Consider the following 22910-nt stretch of genomic DNA (forward strand, 5'->3'; position numbering starts at 1 on the left):
TATTCAATATTTGGGCCATCCTGTGTATACTGAAAAAATAAATATCCATTTATTTGAAATTCAGATTTCACCGGTGTTCTATTAATATAATTTTATTTGATAAAACTATAAAGTTTATTTAATCACCTATAATTCTTGACATGAAACAAGATTCTGTGGTGTTATCACATAGTTTAGATTGATTTAGTAAAATTTTTTGCAGTGTTATTCAATACAAGTTTAATATTGTCATGCAAAATAGAAAAACTAAAGGACAAACCTGTTTAAATTATGAGAATTTTTTTGGTTATCTGAAACAAGGACAGTTTTTAAAATAATGTCACTTTCTACTTGAAAAAAGACAGTACCATGTGGGAGAAAAGAAAGCTCAGGGGACTGATAATGAGATACAAGCCTTTCATTGGTTTGAATATAGCCCTAGGTGGTAGTGATGGAAAGTTTTTGCCATCTGGTACCTGATCAGTAGCTGATGTGAAGATGTTGATTTCATTTTTTTTAAATCTATGCAAATAGCAAATGTTCAAGAAAAGTAATTTTACTATCCAACATACCTCTATAACCTTGACCAAATCATTTCACTTCTCCCTCAATTTCTCTATCACTGCAACAGAAAAGATGACACTAGACATCTGTCTATCTGTCCTTGAATTAAAATATCACCTGGTAAAAAATTTAAAGATAAAGCAAACTTTAGGTAGTAACTCTTTTAATTCAACTGGGAAATAACTACAATTTTCTTACTTGTAGTAAATAGGAAAAGCCTACCAGAATATTTTTAAAGAAGCAACCATTAAGATTTTTCAAGAGCTTATAGTGCCCTCCCCCCAAAGTTGAATGATAGAAATTATTCAATTTGTAATTTGGAGAGACGGAGGGAAGCTACTATATGAGAGATTTGGAAGTATGGCCAAGACCCTCTCCCATTTTCTTCTCATTTATTTCCCAGTTTCCTCTCCCATTCCCTTGTCTTCAGAGCACTTGCATCCCAGTTATAGTGAAAAGAGGAGCAATGTGTTTACATAAGAAGACCTGAATTTAAGACCCAGGACTGCTATTCCAAGCTGGGCAAACTTAAGAAAGCAATTTATACATTCCAAATCTCTAAGATAAATAGTATAATTCTTGAGTCTATTTGTGGCAAGAATATTGTTTTTCATTCAAATATTAAAAAGGCTGTAAACTCCATGTCTATCATTTAAGGAGGTTAACTTGGCAATATAAGACAAAACCCTTAAAGTTTCACTTGCCACCTCAGACAAGGTAATGGAGAGAGAAAACTCAAAGGAAGAAAAGACCCAGAGGCATGATAACCCCAGTGTGTTTGGGTGCTGAGGGCATTTCAGAATTGATTTTTTTTTTAAATATGAAGTCAGGAATGAAAGTGGAGAGACCATTATGGACCAGCTCAAGAACTTCATTAATCATATACGTACTAGGGATTTGTTCTCTATTTTGTAGACAATGAGAAAGCTTTAATCAATACAAGAATATGTCCAAAGATGTGTCTTAGCAACAGTCCAAATTGAGGTGGCTGGATTGGTTTAGATCAAGAATAGAAGATAAGGAACTTGGAAAGTGATGACAACAATCCAGGCCAAAATAAATAAAAGCTTGAATTAAAGAAATAATAAAGAGAAATGGGAGAGTTGGATATGAGGGCTGTTAATAAGACAGACTGCTAGACAGTATTAAGCTGGAAGCAGAAAGTAAGAGAGAGATGGCCCCTAGGTTTGCACCTTGGGTTATTATGTAGACTATATGTCCTTAACAAAGGTTGACAGTTCAGAAACAGGCATAAACTTGGGGGGAAAGACAATTGTTAGCTTTCAGCCTATTGAATTTGTCACCTTGTAGGCCTACCAAGGCAAGTTCCTTAGTAGACAGCAATGCTTAAGGTATTTAATGTTGAGAGAAGAAAACTGGGCTGTAGACATGGCTTTGAGAGTTAAAGTAGTCAAAGTTCTTAGTTGCAGACATCAAGATCTGTGTTTTCCAGGATATTCAGAAAGAGAGATCTAAGTATTATGGAGCACATTCAAAATAAGTGGAGAGCTTATTACCTAATCTTCCAAAAACAACACTCTCGTTGACATCAAAAACCATCCTATCAATGGAGTAGTTACATCTGTTAAGATCAAGAAACAATGGAGCCCCACCAGTGTGGCTCAGTGGTTGAGCATTGACCCATGAACTAGGAGGTCACGGCTCAATTCCTGGTCAGGGCACATGCCAGGTTGTAGGCTCAATTTTTAGTAGGGGGCATATAGGAGATAGCTAATCAATAATTCTCTCTAATCATTGATGTTTCTATCTCTCTTTCACTCTCTCTTCCTTTCTCTGAAATCAATAAAAAAAAAAAAGTATTAAAAAAAAGAAAGGAAGAAAGAAACAATGAAGCCCTGGCCAGTGTGGCTCAGTTGGTTGAGCAGGGCATCTATGGTGTACAGAAAGATTGCTGGTTTGATTCCCAGATCTCCTCTCTCTCTCTCTCTCTCTCTCTCTCTCTCTCTCTCTCTCTCTCTCTCTCTCTCTCTCTCTCCCTCCCTGTCTCTGTCTCTCTGTCTCTGTCTCCCTTCTTCTTCTTCTTCTTCCTCTTCTTCTTCTTCTTCTTCTTCTTCTTCTTCTTCTTCTTCTTCTTCTTCTTCTTCTTCTTCTTCTTCCCTCCCTCTTCCTCTCTCTCTAAATAATAAAATAAAATAAAAAATCAAGAAAGAAGAAAAGAAACAATGGAATCAGAAAGTTGCTAGCATATCTGATAAATACACTTTGCCTTGCCTCTGGAAATGCATGAAGTTGGGATTCAAATATCAGGACCTCTGCTGGGAAAATCAAAGGCACAGTAACTTTGCTTGACAGAAGATCCATGTAAACTCTACCTCACTTCTACCATGTAACTCTCACATGGTGCATTGGTTGAATAAAATCTACAACAGATACCAAAGATAAAAGGGTGTTTGGGAAATACTGTTTGTTTGGGGTTATTTTTTTGTTTTGTTTTGTTTTGTTTTGTTTTAGCTTTCCAGCTTCTAAAAACAGCCTCTTAAATGGGAGACTAAAATATGTTCAGTGAGTCAATCTGCTACATTTTCCAAAGTAGTCATGAGGATAAAAATGAGGTTTAAGGAAATTGTCATGGATGTCAATAAAACACAACATTCGGCATTAGAAGAGAAGCAAGTGAGGAGTGAAGATGACCAAGGACATCAACCAAGTATTTAAAAGGTGCACTGGGAAGGAGGAGGTAAAATAAGCTGAGATTAATGTAAAGTAGTTGGAGAGAAAAACAAAACAAAACAAAAAAACAGAAGCAAATGGTGCTTTGGGTAACAAAAGAAGAGAAGTTTTCAAAAAAGGAATTTTCAAGTCATAGGCTGCACAGAGGTCTTAAGAGAATCATTGTATTTGTGAATCAGCATAACAATTGTTACCTTTGCTAGAATAGTGCCATTAGGCAAATGAGAGCAAAAACCAGATAGTGGGGAATTAAAAAGTGAATTGGACACAGTGATAAAGACAGCTTTATTCTAGAGAGGAGAGAGATAATGTGATAAGTACATGAGAGGAGATCAAAGAAGAGGCAAGGACTTTCATGACTTGAGAAAGCTAACCTACTAGCAGTAAGCTAACCTATTTGTCAGAGCATCTTCCCTCTGGTGGTCAGTGTGCATCATAGCAACTGGTCAAATGGTCGAACAAATGGTTGGACACTTAGCATATTAGGCTTTTTTAAAAAATAGATATTTTATTGATTTTTTACAGAGAGGAAGGGAGAGACATAGAGAGCTAGAAACATCGATAAGAGAGAAACATCGACCAGCTGCCTCTTGCATACCCCCCACCGGGGATGCATCCGCAACCAAGGTACATGCCCTTGACCGGAATCAAACCCGGGACCTTTCAGTCCGCAGACTGACTCTCTACTACTGAGCCAAACTGGTTTCGGCTTAGGCTTTTATTGTATAGGATTCCATAGTGTAGATACCATGAATGCCTATGGTTGAACTGACTCAAACTTGAATCAGTAAAGTAACGGTATGGAAGATCAAGAGAGTGAGATGTTGAAGATTTGTCATAAAAACATCCATTGTTTCTTTAAAAAATTTAAATATATAGCAGCATTATTTGAGTTAATAATATGTTAGCTGTGATATTTAGTACTTTAAAGTAATTATCTCATTTAACTTAAACAGTTCTGAATAATATTATTATCCCCATTTTACAGTGAAGAGAACTGATTTTATTGGATTTTTAGAAGTATATATTCGTTATGATGTCATTTGGACCAATGAGATGACAAGCTTAAAAGAGAAAAGTTTATTTTTCTCTCTGACACAAGATACTATGGAGGTTCTCCATATATTTGCCAAGGAACCACCTTTCCTCCCTCTTGTTGCTCTATCATCTTCAAAATATGATTTCTAACTCATGGTGCAAGATGGTTTTTTCTGCCTTCAACATCTTGAGTACAATCTAATTATCTAGAATAGTCTAGAAGTAAGTCCAGAACATAACCAAAGGCTGCTGGGAAGTCTGGTCTTTAGTTAGGTAGACAAACTAAAACTGAGGAATTGTAATAACAAAAGAAAAAAGCAGTAACTTGTTTGCACCAGAGAATACCATTCTGGAAGTATTTTTGAGGAAAATTAGGCCGAAATGAATTTGTGAGCACTTTTCTTTTTTTATCCTTATTTCTATGATTTTATAGAACTTACATAAGTGTCAGCTCCTCTCAAGTTTTCTAAAGGGTGAGGTAACAGCTGCAGAATGAAATAAGCAATGACTAAAACCAAAATTTCAAGCACACCAGGCACTTAATCTCATTTATCTCTTTACTTCTTGCTTGCTAAATTATGATTAATGTAAAACAAAATATGTGGAAAGGCCACCCATTTTTCCAACTTCATGGTAAATGTTTGTCTCCATTCTTCCATTTGTCACCTCCACTACAGGGGAAGTGGGGGAGGGGGGGAGATTGGGTCCTCATGTGCAGTCACTACTTTGTGTTCTGTTTGGGTGGAAAGTGAAGGTTCTTCTGCTTTTAAAGGGCTCATATCCCAGAGTTGTTCCAATTTCTTTTAATAAGATTCCCACTACCAAATTATCCTCACAGTCAGGAACCTGTTTTGATAATCAGGTCATGTTTATTTTATTTCTGGTATTGCCTCCAACCTTCAGCTAAATGATTCCGCTACAACATTCGTGTTAGGTAGACAGCCTCATCTTTCTCATTTCTCACTTCTTACAAAGTTTTCTGTGTAAACTCATCATCTATTTCTTTAATCAGTTTTAACTGCACATCTCTGGACTAATTTATCTGTATCATTGGGATCCCTGGTGGCCAAAGAAGAGAGCTTTTCTCATCAGTATCTCAAGGAGAAGAAATATTACCTTTCCTTCCATTGACATTGTTTTAGTCACCTGGAAGCTTTCAGGTTTATTTATGATAGCAAAATGGGCAGAGATAAATAAATAAGTGGTATTAAATTTGAATTTGATTCATCTTTATTATTTTTTTCTTGCTGTCATCTGACAAATTACATTAATACCAGATAAAGATATATAAACATTCTATATTATTTAACTTTGATTTTACTCCACAGTTTCACTTATCTACATTACGGTCAGTAACAACTTAATAGAAAAAGTCATTCATTTTTTTTTTTTTCTCCCTCCTAATGTCCATCAGGAAAGAATAATGTCTCTTTACCCAATCTAGCTCTCATGGTATCAGAGCATCTGCCTGCCTGCCTGTCTGCCTGATGGCACATTAAATTACGCTCTGCCAAGTCTAGGTGGGTATAAATGATCACATGACCCAATGCTCAATTAGATAATAGTTTTTCTTTAATTGAAAAAGAGAACTAGATGTTTAAAATATCACAATTCTAAAGAACAGTTTTAATTCAACCAGAGAATACTTACATGCTTATGCTTTAAAATATCACAGAAGAGGCTTAATACCCAGGAGAAACTCTGCACTAAAGGGAGTTTCAAAGCCTGAAAAATCAGTATCTATCATATTTCTTCTTAGACATGAAGTCTTAGCAAATCTTGTTTACTCAATATCTATAAGGTGTATACAAAGTAATGATGAAATTAGTAATAGCAGTATTAGTGGCTAATACAGATAGTATTTCTATCTGTCAGGCACTTTACACATGTTCACAACAATAGACATTATGAGTATCTCATTGTACATATAAGGAAACTAGGGCACAAAGAGAATAAGTAACCTAGCCCTGGTTATATAGCTAGTGGTGAAGCCATAAATCAAATATGCAACCTGACTCCAGTTTGTACCCTAACCACCATGCTGCAGAGGCCTAAAGATAAATAATTTTAACATGTTAATCCCCATTGATTTTGTGATTAGCTGGTTTTTAAGAAAAATGCAGTCAGATAGATGAGAAGGGAACAGTTTGAGATGAGCATCAGTGTCATATAGGCGATAAGGAAGAAAAGCAGGGCCACAGGGACAAGTTGCCATGAAAAGCACTGAGCCCTCATTCTAGAAATATTAAATACCATCTGTCTCCCAACAATTCATCCATCGTTTTATTTATATAAATGCTGTATTTTTTATTTTCAACATATGTATCTTTGAGCTGATAACAATAAAATCCCTTATATTATTGATGTTTATTAGGTCAATTATATTTCTCAGCTTCTGTTGCTTGCAACACCTCCCAATTTAGCACAGGCTGTAAAGTTCCTCAATGTGCTATTCACAGATTCTCTTTGAATCATTAATCAATGATAAATGTTAAAAATGATCAACACTAAACCCACCTTCTATTGCACCCCCTAAACACCTCCTACAGTTTTGCTCCATTCTTATGCTTTATTTATAGTCTTGGAGGTAGTTTTAAATCCATCTGACTATTTCACATTTACTCTAAATTTGAATCAATTCAACAAATAACACTTTTAAAATGTAGCATCAACTTTTTCTTCCTATAATCAAAACATTAAGTATCTGTTGCATTTACCTTAGCTTATACTTCCTGCTATATCCTTTAAATTGGAAGAAAAAGACTGAGTTCCTATTATTTTTGTTGAAGCATAGCACCAGGAGATAGAAAAAAAAATAATAATCTTATGGCAGCATGAAAAGTATTGTAAAATTTTATACTCATATTTAACAAATAGGGCAATGTCCTTCAAAATGATGACTAGTACACAGACTTAAAATTGGTCAGACTTAAAATAGACTTAATACCAGCACTTAAAAGTGTAAAATGGGAAAAACCACTCATCATAAATATTTGATAACTACAATCCTATATAATAAAGAGGTAGTATGCAAATTGATCATCATTCCAACACAAAAGATGGCCACCCCATGTGAACACAAGATGGCCACCAAAAGATGGCCGACAGGGGAGGGCAGTTGGGAGGGACCAGGCCTGAATGGGAGGGCAATTGTGGGCGACCAGGCCTGAAGGGGAGGACAGTTAGGGGTGACCAGGCCAGCAGGGGAGGGCATTTAGGGGCAATCAGGCAGGCAGGCAGGTGAGCAGTTGGGAGCCATGAGTCCTGGATTGTGAGAGGGATGTCCCACTGCCCGTTTAGGTCGGATGGCAGTATCGGGCCCAAATGGGCAGTTGGACATCCCTTGAGGGGTCCCAGATTGGAGAGGGTGCAGTATGGGCAGAGGGACACACAAGCCCCATGCACAAATTCCGTGCACTGGGCCTCTTCCTATATAATAAAGTTGTAACATGCAAATTAACCCTCACACCCTCACAAGATGGCTGCCTAGGAGCCAGAGCTTTTGATGCTGACTGGCACAGAAACCAACCAATCAGAACCAAATCTGGGTGAACTGCAAAGGCAGAACCTAAGGTGGGGGCTGAGGAGGGGTTTTAAGGACAACAGCTGTTTGGTATAAGGTGTAAGAAAGCGGTTCAATTTTTAATGACTGTTTTGGCAGTATAGTGCATATGGCTGGCTATCATTCCAGATATAGGGATTATGTATTTTTGTCTGCCAAGAGCATCTCCTCCTGATGAAAAAGGCTTCCCCCCATAATTTATGTAATTATCCTATATAATCTATCTATACTAATAAAAGGGTAATATGCTAATTAAACTGGGTCAACTGGTCATCTTCTGGAAGTCTGACTTCCTTCTGGACAAAGCCATGGTGGTGGGGGCTAAGAAAGAGGCAGTTAGGGGTAAGGAAGGCCTATGAATTTAATGCATCGGGCCTCTAGTAGTAATATAATATTACTCCAAAAATGGCACAAAAAGAAAATACTACACAAAAGAAGAAATATGAATGGTGAAAACAATACAAAAATATTTAACAGGAACATAAACAATAATGAATTAGGATGTTTTTATCTTTCAAGTCCTCACTATTGATAAAAGTGAGAGTCAGGGTCCCTCATATTCTGCTGGTTGGAGAATTTCTTGAAATAACATTTCTGAAGGGGAATTTGAGGTTATGTATCAAAGTCTTTAAAAGGTAAGGTAGCAAATTTGCCCAATAGTTTCTAATTAGAGCAGTGTGTTTGAAACATAATATGAATATATTAATGAGTGAATATATGAAATGTTTAAAAGACTCAAGTATTTTAGTGCTAGAATTCACTATAACAAAACTTCTCAAACAATGAAGCAACCACATAAATTTTATATTTATAATCTACCACTTTATTGGGAAACCAGATAGTAATACATCAATAGCTATGAAATTATCTGGCCACTGAGAACACTGAGAGTGAGAATTTATCCAAATTTCATAGTAATATATCTATATCACATCCAAATTTTAATATTAGAAATTAGTTTAAGCTTTATTTATTAAATATAAATTTGAATCTTTTAGGAATGGTATCCACTTATAAAACATTCCTTTTTGATATACACATTCCAACTCTAGAAATTTAATTCACTGTAAATGGTAGGTTTTTTTTTTCAGAGGGAGGAGTTAGAGGTATTTTAAGAGACATAGTCCTTCCGTTTATATCTCCACAAAAATGTTGTTTTCAAATACACTCCACCAGAGGATAGACACTCTAAATTTAACTTGTTCTATAGTAAGAAGTTTAAACATTTTTTTGGGAACATGACAATATTTCATGATTAATTTGATTATGTTCATTATAAATTAAAATTGCTATTAGAAATATTACTCAATAATACACCATAGTTTAGGGAAATTTTTTTTTCTTAATGTGATTGAATAATATAATTTCTTTGTGAGCTGTAGCATGTGGAAGATTTTTTTAGGTAACAACTTCAGAATCATTTTCCTTAAGTTAATGAGAAAGCCTAACTTTACTTTTCTGAGGGAAATCAATATATTATAGAAACAAAAGGGATAAATTGATGCTAAAAAGGGTGAATGAAGACATTTGGTTAATTTGAGACGCTAATGAATTTTTAATATAAAATGTTTTGCCTACCCACTTCATAAAGTGTCACCTTATCTAAGTTTCTTTGATTAAATGGCAGCAGATAATACTCAAATTGGTTTTGGCACAGTTTCATTATCATTCCTCAGAATATTAGTAAATGTATTAGATATATTCTTTGATCTTTTGAGTGACATATTGAATTCTAGAATGAAACACAGGGACAAGCACCAATAATTTTCTTTCCTATTATTTGAGATATATTGCATTTCATTTACCTCCTTTTATCCTAATGAATACTTAGAAAAATGAGCATGCTGTGTATAAAAGACATGTAGAAAGCACTTCTCTTGAAGACAGTTTCCAAATCACCCTCCAAATATCAGGCATAAAGGAGGGCCAATAATTACGTATAAATGGCCAAAATAATAAGAGGGATGTGTGTAAGATGTGTAGATCACTGCTTCTCCAATTTTGGAGTGCATGGGAAACACCAGGGATCTCACTAAAATTCAGAGGTTGCTTCAATAGGTTCAGGATAGGCCTAGAGTTTCTTTTACTAACAAGCTCTCGGGTGATGCTAATGCTCTTGATCAACAGACCATACTTTGAGAGCGCCCATTTTCCATCACCTCCTTACTAAATTTCAGCTCCGTATGAGCACTATTCAGACCACAGAATTTTTTTAAAAAAAAAAGGTTCTTTTCTGCACCTTTGGAATGAATAGATGGTTTCCAGGCCAGAGCAGAAGTTTCCCCAGGTCCCTCACAGTCCTGGAGAAGCTCTCTCTGAAACTCCCTGTAGGCTTTCCAGCACGCCGTAGCTCAAAAAGCCTCACTTCCAGCCTAAATGCGTGACCTGTGCCCCCAAAGTCGCCAGCAATAAACACACATACTCAATAATTTCTGACTGCAGGAAATAATAACAAGAGCAAAACAGAAAAATAGCATGAGGAAGCCCTCGACCTTGGTTTGTTTTTTTTTTTTTTAAGATCCAGTTGCAGAGAGAGGAAATGCACAAAAGAAGATAGCTGTAATATGAGATTGCTCATGTTCAGGTCAACTGAAGAGGAGTAGAAAACTAGAGGATAAAGGAGAAAATGATAACTAAGGGAAATGAATGATCTCACTAAGGAAGGAAAGACATAGAGGAAGTGATTGGATGCAGATCTTAAAGAAAGGGTGAGAACTTCCCAAATACACTGAGTGGCCAGATTATTATAATCTCTGAATGTATAATAATCTGGTCACTCAGTGCATATATATATATATATATATATATATATATATATATATATATATATATATATTAGAGGCCCAGTGCATGAATTCCTGCATGGGTGAGGTAGGTCCAACCAGCCTGGGCAGGGGGAGGGGACATGGGCGGTTGGCTGCCCTGCCTGCTGGTCAAACTCCTGGTCGAGGGGACAATTTTCATATTAGCTTTTTATTTTACAGGATATACACTGAGTGGCCAGATTATTATGCGTTCAGAGATCATAATAATCTGGCCATTCAGTGTATGAGTCCCTTTATAATATATGTGCACTAATGTAGTGTGAACATTTTAGTGCAGTTTTATAAAGAAATGCACCTTCCCACAGATCCTGCTTGAATATTTTAAATATACTATTTATTCTATAACAGGGCAACTGTAAAAAGAGAGATTAAATGGACTTCTTATTAAATGGGCATTTTTAAATTGTCAGACTTTTTCACTGTGACAAAAGAGAGTGTCCTTGCAGCATATTGTTTACTTTCCTTCATGGAGGAAGAGACTATATGCAAGGTAGACACAGAGATGCCAGCCCATCAGTCTGTAAAAGGAGCCACAAAGTGAAGGAGTCCAGGATATGGACTAGTGTAGCCTGATAGGAGTTCTCTGATAGAACAAGATCCCAAAGATACAAAAAGCAACACCCACTCAGAGGACTCTGGGCGTTGGGTCTGGAGACCTGGGCTCCTCAGGCAACATGGCAGCTTATGTGTGTGGCTGGTGATGAAATTCTAGACACCCTAGTGTAATAAATTTGCTAAAGGGACCAATGGCTGGATTTAACATGTAAAATAAAAAGAGCTATAATCCTGTCACGAGAGTGAGGCACCACTGTGCCCTGAGCAGTAGCAGAGGGAGGCCCCCATTCCTAGAATGCACTGGGACATTCTCCACACACTATGTGCCAGCTGAAAGGAACTGCCAGTGCTGCTCTTGTTCTTACCATTCTTGTTATTAAACGCAATGTTTTACCCACCCACCCCTCATTAAATATGCTTCTGAAGTTCTTGAAAAACATCAGAAGTTCAAGTGAAGGCAATTGAACTTCCTGCTACAAGGGCATGTATAATTAATTAGAAAAATGAAAAAGATAGCTTCGTGATTACATAAGGTTATATAAATTGCAATTCATTTCTCCACAAGTACATATTGAGTGGCAGGCACAGTACTAAGTGCAAAGATTAAGAGGAGACTAGGAGAGACAAAGACCTTATTCTTCTAAATTTTACTGTTTTGAGAGCCAGTTCATAAGACTGATCCCAGAAAAGCTCCAAAACATTTGAATGGCCACCTGGGTTGAATAGCCGCTGAACTTGAGCAGACACGCTTACCTTCTGTTGCCAGGCAGAACACTGGAGCCCTCAAGCACATTATGAGCTTTCTCCATTTAGGTAAATGCATTCTACTAATCCTGAAAAAAAAAAAAAAAAAAAAAAGAAAAAAAAAAGAAAGACTGTAAGTTTGTATAGAACACAGACCCACAAACACTGCAAAAGGGAAAAATGTGGGGAGGGCGGGAGGGAGGGGAATGTTAAGGAAGTCACATGACAGCTAATCTTTTAACTGCGTGCAATATATACAATCTATTTTTAAAATTTTTTAAATATATATTTTTATTGATTTCAGAGAGGAAGGGAAAGGAAGAGAGAGATAGAAACACCAATGATGAGAGAGAATCATTGAACAGCTACCTCCTGCACACCCCCTACCTGGGATTGAGCCCATGACCCGGGCATGTGCCTTTGCCCAGAATTTAACCCTTCAGTCCACAGGCCAGTGTTCTATCCACTGAACCAAACTGGCTAGAGCAACAATGCATTTTTAACAATGAATCAGCTGAAATCAGTATATTTGTCATTTATGAAAACACCAGAGGACAAAGAACACAATTTGCCTTAAAGCATATTTTGTTCACACAAAACTTTAGTAAATGAGATAAACTGTGCATATTAAATTTTTTCATATTTACAAATATTTTTCTTTGTAAGGCCACTGCCATCAACTGACTAGGGAACTCAAAGGCAGATTTCAAAGACTTGTGAAATATTGGCCACTAAAGCACTTAATGATTGGCAGATGCTCAAAACTAATAGTACTCTTCAAGTTACAAATTAATGAATTTAAAACTAAATGAGCACAAATTATCTTCTGGGGGTTGTGTCTCCAAAAACAGTTTAAGACATGCAATTTTTCATTTTCTTTGTCTGGTTTATATTTTTAGAGCATATCAAGTAGCAGCAGATAAGGAAACACGATGTGTTCTTTGAGTGAAATATTTGTTACATGCCAAGGTTCCACTCAATCTAAATGGCTTTCAAAAAGGTTGCATGCTTACAGTGGGATAGTTATTTTACTATATTCAAACTTAAGATTTTGTCATTAAAGCTAAGCAGCTTAAGCCATTCTTCAAAGAATCTAATATATAATTCAGGGACAGAGATAGGAGTGGGGATGGAGAGTTGGGAAAGAATGGAGAGAAGAAAAAAAAAAAAGAACATTTATTTAACTTCAAGCTAGAAAAACCATGGCAGAATTCCCAGACTCATATGCCGTATTTTTCGGATCATAAGACGCACCGGACCATAAGACGCACCGGACCATAAGACGCACCAGTTTTTAGAGAAGGGAAATGAAGAAAAAAAGATTCTGAAACAAATAGTGTCCTAAAATATTTTATGTGCATTAAAACCCAACATCACAGTCATAAACACATGTAATCAACCCTGTAAAGTAAACAGCAGCATTTAGAACCATTTAGAACCATTATTAACAAATACAGTCAGCAAAAGACAAAATGTACTGTAAAACACAATAACGAGAGACTTCAGTAATAAATTAGAATAAAGTTGAAGATTTCTGGTAAAGGTTCTGCTGAGATCTACAGTACGCCTACCCAGTAGTCAAGCACGGCAACAGAGGGCGGAGAGGAATGATTGGGGGAATAGACGCGGCATTCTTCCGGACACGGAGTACGGGCCAGCAAGGGGTACAGGCGATGATTACGGTTTGGATTACGCAGTTACCGTACACCACACCTGGGCTGACATGGAGATATGGCTGCAGCGAGGGCATGGAGGCTGACTACCATACATGGGAACTCCTCTACCACTCGGGGTTTACAGAGCGGGGCAGACACTCTGGGCAAGGAGGAATGGACAGTGGCTGCAGCAAGCACACAGAGCCGGGCAAGCACACAGAGACCACACAGAGCCGGGCAAGTAAAAAAACTTTTTTTTTAAAGTATATGTGTAGGCTATATTTGGACCATAAGACGCAGGGACTTTTCCCCCCCACTTCTGGGGGGAAAAAAGTGCGTCTTATGGTCCGAAAAATACGGTACTTATTAGCAAGTTACATGAAATGTCATTTATCAGCAACCTTAATAATGAGACCAACTATGATAAGAATTCATTTCCATTGCCAATAATCCAGGCTAACATACCAGCTGGAACCAACACGCCTTTCATTAAGTGCCACATTCCAATCATCACCTTGCTAAAGACTTGCAAAATGTAGATACAAGCTTAAGTGTCTCTTCTTGGACTCCATTTGCATGTATACCATTTACATTGAGATGTAAACTCAGCATCAGTACACAGCCTGTTATTTGTTTGTTGACTTTTAAACCACATTCTGCATACGCACAATGGTAATAGCAAGCAATCCAATTGATGGATGATGAATTCAGTTTTTGAAGACTGGCTCTAATTTACATTGTCTTGGGGGAAACTAGGTTGTTGGTAGCCCCAGTATCCCAATGTCCATTTTGCTCCCTTGCACACTCACAAGTCTTTTGGCATCCAATATTATAAGCTGGCTACACTGCCAAAGTCCTTCTACAATAACCAAGAGAATATTGTATATATTGGTTAAGCCAGTGGTTGGCAAACTCATTAGTCAACAGAGCCAAATATCAACAGTACAGTGATTGAAATTTCTTTTGAGAGCCAAATTTTTTAAACTTAAACTTCTTCTAACACCACTTCTTCAAAATAGACTCATCCAGGCCATGGTATTTTGTGGAAGAGCCACACTCAAGGGGCCAAATAGCCACATGTGGCTCGCGGGCTGCAGTTTGCTGACCACAGGGTTAAGTGCATACACTTTCCAGCCAAATGTGACAAAGTTCAAATCCAGGCTAAGCAATGTTGTGTGGCATGCAATAAGTGAGTGAACCTAAGTGTGCCTCAACATCTCAGCCATACAAAAAGAATAATTATATTCCATGGAGTTGAGATGAAAATTAGGTGAGATAATAGATATGAAGTACTTAGCATAGTGCTTTCTATATAGTGAACATCTGAGGAATGGTAACTGCTTTTATTATTACAGCTTATACTAAGCAGCTCAATGTCACTAATAAGACCAATTTCTTTACATGTTCTTTAACATTCATTCTGGCCTAAGTTTTATGTAATTGTCCCCCAAATTGTATCTGGTGATCAGAGACTATGCCAAACTATAAAGGGCAATTTAGGAGTTAGTGTCAAATCCTTAAAAATGTACATAACTTTAGAGAGAGCCAATTCATTTTTAGGGAATAGCATAAAGGCCTATAAAGACTTCCTTTCTTTTTTAAAAAAAAATATTTTTATTGATTTTTTTACAGAAAGAAAGGGAGAGGGATAGAGAGCTAGAAACATAGATGAGAGAGAAATATCGATCACCTGCCTCCTGCACACCCCCCACAGGGGATATGCCCACAACCAAGGTCCTTGACCGGATCTAACCTGGGACCTTTTTGTCCACAGGCCAACACTCTATCCACTGAGCCAAACCGGTTTTGGCAATAAAGACTTTCTGTAGGAATGTTTATTTAGGCATGTTTATAATAATAAAGCTTTGGAAAACAACTTAATTCCAACCATATGTGCTACCTTAAGTAAATATGGAACATACACACTAGCATACTCTGCAGCCATTAATATGATACGGAGAAGAATATTAAATGGCATGGAAAGATGATCAATCAGTCAATCAATAACAAAGTGGGACATGTACCATGATCCAAATTTTGTCAGACAAAATAATAATATATTAAAAATATATTTAGCACAGGACTGGTTTTATCTGAAGGATATTTTTAAATCCCAGATGGCTTTCCTCTACTTTGTAAGTTTATATATATATATATATATCCTCACCTGAGGATATATTTATTGATTTAACCGAGAGAGGAAGGGAGATAGAGAGAGAGAAACACTGATATGAAAGAGAAATGTTGATCAGTTGCCTCCCATACATACCCCAACTGGGAATAAAAACAAACAAACAAAAAAAACAAAACACCTAGGTATGAGTCCTGACCGGAAATTAAACCTGGGACATTTTGGAACATGGGACAATGTTCCAACCAACTGAGTCACCTCGCTAGGGATACTTTGTACATTTTTTTTAAAGTGAGTTTGAATCAATATTTGCCCCTCAATAGCAAAATTTTTAAACATATGAATTCTCCAGAAAGCTCTTTTCAATGGGAACCTAGCAGAGAGGTTTTAAGGCAGGCCGCAAAAGAAAAATATGGGTTTATTTTACTTCCTAAACTATATTACCTCAGACCTTCAGCAACAGTTGTGAATCTAGCTCATTACTAATAAAGGTAGATAAAATCTATTGTCACATTAAACTCTCTATAAAATAGATTTTCTTGGAAAGTTTAATGAATGCTCTTCTCTCATGAAAAGACCTTTTAGATGTCTTTAACCTAACACATTTGTTCTAACCACTATCTTAAACTCATTAAATTTAGACACTAGTGTTATATTATTTAATCTAAGTTGAATGTTAGCCTAAGTAGAATGTTTGATAAATGTGATGAAAGGAGTTATAAGTCATATGTATCACCATAATAGTTTCTCATTTTGGAGGGTTTCACATAATATCAAACACTTTCTTTCCTTGTGGTATCTTGGAACAGATAATGTGCTGACAAATCCTATTTTATCAGGGACATGACCACCACTTGTAGATGCCACTTATTTACCAGAGTCCACGTCACCCTGCTCCTTCCCTGAATCACTAATTGAGGTACAGACCTATGGGGGAGAGTGCATTTAAGGCTTTGGAGTCCATATCCACTTAAAAAGTCGTACCTTATATATACAATATCTCATATATACAAACACATACATGTGAACACACCATAAATAAGTGCATGGACATTCAATATTTTCCCCCTAAGAGAAAAAAATTTTAACATACAAGTTCTTTATGTTCTTTATAATGATGACTCCTTTAATACTCCATTTGAAGTGAGCTTTACTTCAAATGAATTTCTGAATTTTTCTTCTTTTGTTTCTTATTTTCTTATACTAGACTTGCTTAAGGTGCAAAATGTTTGCTTAGCCTACCCATTGCATAAATCCAGCACCAAGCAGCCCAAGTTATAAATTAATAATGAACATCTGATCATAATTATTGATGACTAGGTGTTTTGAGGATGGTCAGAGGATGAATCTCCCAATTGCATGACCTGCTGTTCAGACTGTCACTCATCCAAATCTTCAAGTGTGAAGTGAATCGTGAATAAGGACACGGCCACCCAGGAAGGAAAAAAAATTAAAGCCATGCCCTCTCTTCCTTTGCCAAAGTCAGCATTCACTCTGCCACTGGAGGTACAGTCACTTCCATGTCAACCAGAACCCCAGGTGTTCATTAGGGTTCCACATGTATTCACCACTTTCAACCTGGAGGCCTTTGAGGCTGCCCTGTCTTTGCCATTTCTTAGTAATGCTACTGAGGGGTAACCCAGTGTCACAGAGTGCCAAGGATGCAATCTTTAGAACCCACCTGCCTAGGTTTGAACCCACTTTCAGAACCTACTGGTTGAGGGACCTCTCTGTGCTTCGGAGTCTTCATTTTACCATGAGACTGATGATAGCACTTACTTCACAGGTTCTTGTGAAGATACAAAACACTAAAACATTGCCAAACGCATAACAAGAACATAGAAGAAATGGATAATATTGAAGTGAGCAATTGGGGGGGAATGGTAAGAACTTAGGCTTTTGAGATAGGCACCAGCAAGATCATGAAGAGCTCTGCTATGGAGTTGGATTTTTTTCCAAGTATGATGTAAATCCTTTGCAGATTATGGGTTAAATTAGATTATATATGCAATGTATCTGTTATAATACCTAACAGATATTATGAAATGAATATGTATCCAAACGGTGGCCAAAAAAAGAAAATTACTGCAGGTCAATTGAAACCAGAAACCTCCAGATCCAAGAGAAAGTCCGTTGGTCGACTCCAAGCCACACACGCACCGCTGGGATGACTGATTGCTTTTCTAACAGCAGTAAGACATGAAGTAGTCATTTATCTGAAGATTCAGACGTTGGGTTTAGGAAGCCTGCCTATTTGTGTAAGGTTTGCACCAATCCCAGTACAAGCAAAGGTAAATTCCATAATGTGAATGTCTACTCTCTCCACACGATCAGCTCCACAGGATCACAGTGAGAGCATTCTGCCTGTTCAATCCCTTAGCCATGGGAATAGACCGTGCGCCTGCTTCTGCAAAGTTAAATTGCACTCCCACTTAGCATAAATGTGCCTTATTAAAAAAGCAAAAGAATGGCTATTTAGAGTTATGCCAGCTGCTAATTAAAAAGAAATTGTGAGCCCAGGGCGATCTGAACCTGCTGCACACCAAGTCTCAACAGAAGCAAGCTGCCCTGACAGAGCCACAGGGCTCAGGGGCCGCACCGCCAGCGCGGGAGAGGAGAGGCCGCCAGGCTGCGGACTGTGGGAGTAGACTGTGCCCACATGGATAGCAGATACAGCCCCTTATTTCTTACAAAACCAAACTTGTGAAATTCAGAAAGAAAAGGCGGCTCCAAGCTGCAGTACTTACAGAAAAAAAAAAATACACATAAAACATTTTATTGTAAAAATTATATGGGGTCTGCCTGGAATATGAAGTAGGATTTGAGAGCATTTTATCTCAGAAGTTACAGAAGAGTTTAGCCTCGGGAACAATCTGACAAGTAAAACTTACACTTTGTATTAGTGTATGAACCAGGATTATGGATTCCCAATAGCTGGCAGAGTATAAGTACAATTGATTTCTGTTCATCTGAAGAGTAAACCTCAGTGTCAGAGAAAAATAATGATTAAAGATATTCAAAAGACAAACATAAAGGTAATATTATACAGATCAGAAAATGATGTAGATAATATATTTATTGGTGTGACACTCATGGTATTTTGTTAAATATAAAAGCAGGTTATAGATTAGCATGTATTTCATAACCCCATTTTTGGAAAACATTTTCATAAAGATTTGCATGGGAGAAAGTCTAGAAGCCTGCACCTTAAATTATTAACTGCTCTTATCTCTTAGAAATTCCATATCTCTTTTGTATTCATCTTTCTGTTATATGTGATTTTCATAATAATAACATTCACATACATTTATATGATATAGTTAAAACCATAATTCTTTATATAAGTCTAGCCTAATCTATCAAAACATTTTGGAAACTCCCAGAACGAACAAACAGGATCACAGTACATTGAAATTCCGAATTGTTGCAGCATGCAAATATCTTGAGAATCCATTTAAGGCCACCCAGAATGCAGAGTCCTCCATTTCATATTCCTATGAGTTGGGCCCAGCACTGAGCTAGAGGTGACTTGCTCTGGGGATGGCAGTCGCTGGCTGGACGGCATGCTCCTCTGGCCATCATGAGAAGAACGGTGTTACTAATAATGCTGGGAAACGTACCAAGTCTAAGCCCAGGCAAAAAAAAAAAAAAAAAATTAAAAAAAAAATCTGGATCAAGGCCAGCAAGTTCTCCTTCCCCTGATATCCGGTGAATGCTAAATTAATACTTGCTGAATGACTGACTATTTAACCAAGATGTAATTGGAGAAACCTTAGACACTGCAACAGATGTACCTCTCTCCCAGTATGCCTTAGAGAGCTCTGTGATTTCACAGGCACCTGCCCATGCATGACACAATCACATGCTTTGCATCCCCTTATACACTCAACTTTGAATGGCTAAGTCAGTCTGGTATCAATGAGACACTGTGAAGTTATTCCCACATCCTTTAGAACCCCACATTAGAGCATTGCCTCCACGCACAAGCTGCATTAGTCCAGAATTCATGTGCACATTTTGCAAACATCATTTCTGCACAAAACAGACTTCTATTGCAGCACACTAAGCAACCTCATTTCAGGATTTCAAGAAAGATACTCTAAATGGGTGGCAATATTTTGGCATTATGGCCTGCTTCCTAGATAATCAACTTTACTTTTTAATTACATAAATGGCTTGCCTTTTAAATATAAAAATTAAAATTATTTTTTTAAAATAAAAAAAGCAATACAGAACCGTATACAGAAAGAGTAGAATGTCCCCACATTTACCCAGGACCCCCACCATCCAGTATAAGGTGCCTTTGTGTGACCTTAAAATAGGTACCCCTTTCTCAAGATAAGCAGACATTAAAAGCAGTGCTTTCTCACACAACCTTAACAGCATACATGTTTAGGTGATGCCGAGTGTAGTTTGCACAAGAAGCATCCATCCAGTTCAGCATCTCTTTCAGTGAGACATGTTTTGTGTGCTCTCTTGAATGTACAGTTACACACATGTCCCAGGCTGGGCTGTCCTCCACTTCTCCAGCACTCAACCAAGAAGCCCAGAATCACTGGACACTGTGTTCTACGCAGATTCCCCCACACTCTCCTATAAGTTAAATTACACATGCATGTGATGGATGGCCTCATGGATACGGCCCTCTTACCTACACGAACAAATACATGCATTGACACAGGACCCATCCAGTTCTGTCCCCACTCCCCCCCCACACACACACATATACCCTAATCCCAACCCCCTTTGCCAAAGATAACAGCACTCTATGTGTATTAGAAATTATTTTTAATTTGGAAATTAATGAGAAAACCCATTAGAGATTCTCTTTTGTATATGTAAAGTTCCATTGGATCTACATTAAGGAAAAAAATACATTCTTTACTGTAATCTCTTTGAAAGTTTAAAAGCCACAGTGCAGTTTCAAGTGGCAGATGTTAATACAGCTTGCTCTTTCCCCACCTATGCTTGAAAACACTTGCAGACTCGAGGGAAACTTTTCCATTCTATATTCAAATGGCAATAGGGAGGTTTTGGAATACATATCTGTATCAAATTTGGTGTGAAAATGTGTTTTGTGGAACTTGTGAAAACTCACATTTGAGGCATCTTTCTTAATAGGACCATGCGGAGCACATTTTATACCCACCAGGTTCTTTTTCTTCATCTGTCTAAATGACAGCATATGGAGTTCAGATCAAATGAAATAAAATGCTTAGGGTCTTTCCATGCACCCTAAGATGCTATTTTCAATAGGAATACAAGAACTTAACATTATGTTTCATTTCTGTATGTAAAAAATTAATGAACTGTGTGAATGAAACAGATAAATGTTTTGTTTTACCACCCATCCACTAAAACATCAGAACTAGTTTTAGATGCATTTTACAAATGTAAGGAATTACTAAAAATTTTAAAATCCACCTCTAAATGTACTAATATATAAAAATTTTAAAAGAAGGTATTTTGTTTTTTTTGTGTTTCCTTGGTGTATTTTTAACATAATTATCATTAATGGAAAAGCTTGAGTTAAAGCTCATTATGATAATATAATAAAGAGAAAAAAAAACTTCTAATTCATATAAAGAAAAAGAGATTACATGGATTTTTTCCTAATCATATGTTAATGATAAAATTGATCCTAGATCAAATTTTGAAGGAGCCAACACCATTTTCCCCCCATGGTTTTCTTTCTCTATCCCCCCTGTCTCTGGTAACAATTTTGCTCATACCCATCCCTTCTTTTCTCAGAGTTGGCTCTCTCCGTATTTACTGAGGACCCTGATTTATACCAGCTAATTTGGGGCACTAATTCAGATTGAGACAATCCTAATGAAAATGCCAAAATGTATCACTGTTCCAATGTTAATTAAATTAAACATTTAATTACCATTATCAGTGGCCAAAATTGGCTGTCACTGAAAAGGGAGTGATGGTAGGAAATCTGGGTCTTCCAGAAGTCTAAAAGGAGAGTGATTTAAGGGCAAAAGACCCTTCATCACTCCTCAGTATACACAGTGCAGACCCATATGCAATCCATACCATTCTTCATGGGCACATCCATAGGGCTGGCTCAGGGAAGGCACTGCTACTTAAAAATCAGTCTGTGATTAATCTTCAGATAAAAAGTGAGGTTGGGGAACTTCTATGCATTAGAAATTGGTCCTGCAGACACAGCTAGGCTGATTTCCATAGGCGGTGTTCGGCACTGACAAACCCACTCTTTACACGAGCTCACCAGACACACCGTTGTGGCTCATAATTAAAATAGCCTGGATTCCTTTTCTGTTGTTAATCCTAAATTCGTAGGTATTTGGCAACATCAGTCAGAGTGCTAGAGGAGCAATTTAATAAATGACACCCCAGTGGCCTGGGAGCGGGAATGGGCCTCCCGAAGCCCCAAATTTACGTTAGGTATTTCTTCACTCAGTGCCTCCTGTTACAGAAAAACGATGGAAATTTCAGGTACTCCTGGAATTCAAATATCACTATTTTCTATCTTACTTCACTTATTATTCAAAACTTTGACCAAATTCTAGAGCTAGTAATCTCATTAAGTTTGAAACAGAACAAACAAACAAACAAGGTAAATGCCAGACTCTGTGTATTCAGATTCTTTGAAAAAGACTTATATTTTATTTACCTTGATATTTATGTGAACCCCCTCACTAGACAGTCAATGCAAGGAGTAGAATTCAAGAAAGAAAAATCCAGCTGTCAAATAATTAAAACGAAATCTAATATTTACTTCAGGTTTTAAAAGAACATTAAGGGTATCGCATTTTTATCTTACAAAAACACTTTGTCAAGTATCTTCTTCTAAGGCCCATTTTGTTAACCACAGAACACATCACCCTGTAAACCTCCATGGTTGTTGTGTTTTTAATACCCCTTTTATTCTGCTGTTTCACAATCCACCACTCTCCCCCACCCTCGACCCCCCTCTCCCACTTTCTCTGTTCTCTATTTATATCAACTTCCTCAGCCTAGCCTAGTGCCTCCAACTTCCAAGCCACATTTCTGCTCTGGTTTCAAGCAACTCCTTCCCCTGATTGTGCATAAAAATATATTTAGAAACAAAATATATTCAGTATACACACAAAAAACCCTGTATATAAATGCACAAGCTCAATGCAATCAAAGAGACACAGTCTCTCAGGGAACAA

The sequence above is a fragment of the Pipistrellus hanaki genome, assembly GCF_964339955.1.
Source record: "Pipistrellus hanaki genome assembly, chromosome: 4".
In the NCBI taxonomy this organism is placed as follows: domain Eukaryota; kingdom Metazoa; phylum Chordata; class Mammalia; order Chiroptera; family Vespertilionidae; genus Pipistrellus; species Pipistrellus hanaki.